The sequence below is a fragment of the Apodemus sylvaticus genome, chromosome 12 (assembly GCF_947179515.1).
Source record: "Apodemus sylvaticus chromosome 12, mApoSyl1.1, whole genome shotgun sequence".
NCBI classification, from domain to species: Eukaryota; Metazoa; Chordata; class Mammalia; order Rodentia; family Muridae; genus Apodemus; species Apodemus sylvaticus.
In genome coordinates, this window is record NC_067483.1 from 61,244,691 (window position 1) to 61,246,967 (window position 2,277).

Consider the following 2,277-nt stretch of genomic DNA (forward strand, 5'->3'; position numbering starts at 1 on the left):
GTCAGTACCTTAGCTGAATTATACTAGGCCACTCACAGCAAACTCCCCCTTCTAGATAAGGTTCAGTTTGAAAACCAAGCCCACCAAACTGACAAAGGGCCAAAAGAAATGTTCTAAATGCTGAAATATTACCCAGCAAAGAAAAGGATGCTATGGAATAGATGCGCTTAAAAACATGCACGTCTTCACATTCTTTGGATGGTGTGGACCTCCCCTCCCCTCTGGCTCTGTATCCCACATGCATTTCCCAGTGACACAGAGTGTCTATATCTACTGAAGTGCTAGAACCCCACCCCACCCAGTTGGAATGCTTCTCAGTTCTCCTCCTCCCTAGCCAGAACCTGACCAACCTGACCTTCAGGATGGCTAGACAACAACTCCTTCCTGAGGCCTTGTCCTTGCCCAGGCTGACCAGAGACCCTTCTCACGCTCTGAGGCTTCCAGCTTGCTGACTCTGTGTCTCCCCTGTCTCTGTCTCTATCTCTTTCTTCTACTTCTTTCTTTTTATAGCTTTATTTTATTATTTTGTGTGTATGAAAATTATGCCTGCACACACATGTGTGCGTGTGTATGTGTGTGTGTGTGTACCACATGCATGACTGGTGTCCTGTATAAGAATATCACAGGACTCAACTGCTAAGCCAACTTTTCCAGCCCCAGCGTGCTTTCTGTGCAGTATGCTGTCTAAGCTCTTCACTTAGGACCCGCAACCTTAGTTTTCACTCCTACTTTGTGATTTTACTACTTTGGGCAGGAAACTTAACTTCTCAGTGCCTCGACTGACTCGTTTATAAAAAGGGAAGATAGAATATCTTCCTTGTAAATGTGATATGACATCAAAATGCCAGTGTGATCGAATATATATTATTTAATATAGTACCTTATATATAAATATATTGTTGCTATTAAAACATATTTTCAATGTTTTAATATTGGGGTCTGGGAATCACCTTGGGAGCTGAACTGTGACCTGAGTTAAGGTCCTACAGGCTTTTAAAGCCTGAGATCTACAAACATCTATGCCAAGTTATTCCACCAATCAGATTTAGGGATGGGGGATTTCCTTAGAACATGTCTTTGTTGTATACCTATCCTGCTCCTATTGGCTAGGATATTCAACTGTGGCAGGGGACTTGCTCTGTCTAACATTCATGTTGTCTACCAGGGTGCCAGTTAACAACTTACATGCCTCTTTCTGCCGTGTAGGATGTCAATTCCTAGGGAGGCCTTGGGAACTTAAAACTTTACTTGAACATTACTCAAAACGGAAGTCTTACTTTAAATAATTTTTTATATCTTTTGTTATGTTTTATAAAAAAGAAAAGAAGCCAGGAATATGTTTGGTAGAGGCAAAGTATGGTATAGGGGAAGGCGGTTCCTCTGTGGGCCCATGAGGAGGCGTCCCTTCTCCCTGAGGCACCAGCCACACAGTGGTATAGTATAGACTAGAGTTTATTTAAGGCATGGGGAAGGGAGTTGAGGGGATAGTAGACAAAGAAAGGCAGAGAGAGAGAGAGAGAGAGAGAGAGAGAGAGAGAGAAGAAGAAGAAGAAGAAGAAGAAGGAGGAGGAGGAGGAGGAGGAGGAGGAGGAGGAGGAGGAGGAGGAGCAGCTGACCAGGAACCCATGGAGAAAGAGAGGGACAGAGGAATGGGGAGAGAAGGGACAGGGAGGGAAAAGAGGGAAAAGCAAGAGGGCAGGAGCAGAGCACGAGGAGGGGCGATCAGCCCCTGTTAGAGTGAGTCAGGCATACCTGGCTGTTGCCAGGTAACTAGGGCAGAGCCTAGACGAAATACCAACATCTTTTTTTGTTGGGGTCCACCCCCAGGGGCATCTTACAAAAACAAATACCATGAAAGCTTATACACAGGTACAGAAAGTACTCCTGGGTGATTGGTTTGGTTTCAAGCTTATTATGGGTAACTATACAAAATAGTTTTGACTTCTATCACGATTGGTTTCCAAGGGCACAGAACATAACAAAATATATAATCAACTTTGGTATTAGAAAGTTTCCAAGTGACAGCAGAAATAATATGAGAAACTTTCCTTATCATGGCAGGCTAGCCAAGGAATAGTTAGCTAGGCCTTAACACTTTACCTAGGCCTTAACATTCAATCCAGGACTTAATATTTTATGTAGATAGTTAATATGTAGATATTTAATATGTAGATATGTAATATGCAGATATTTAATATATAGATATGTAATATTATATTATGTATGTATATTATATATGTATGTATATTATATATGTATGTATTTTAAATATGTAGA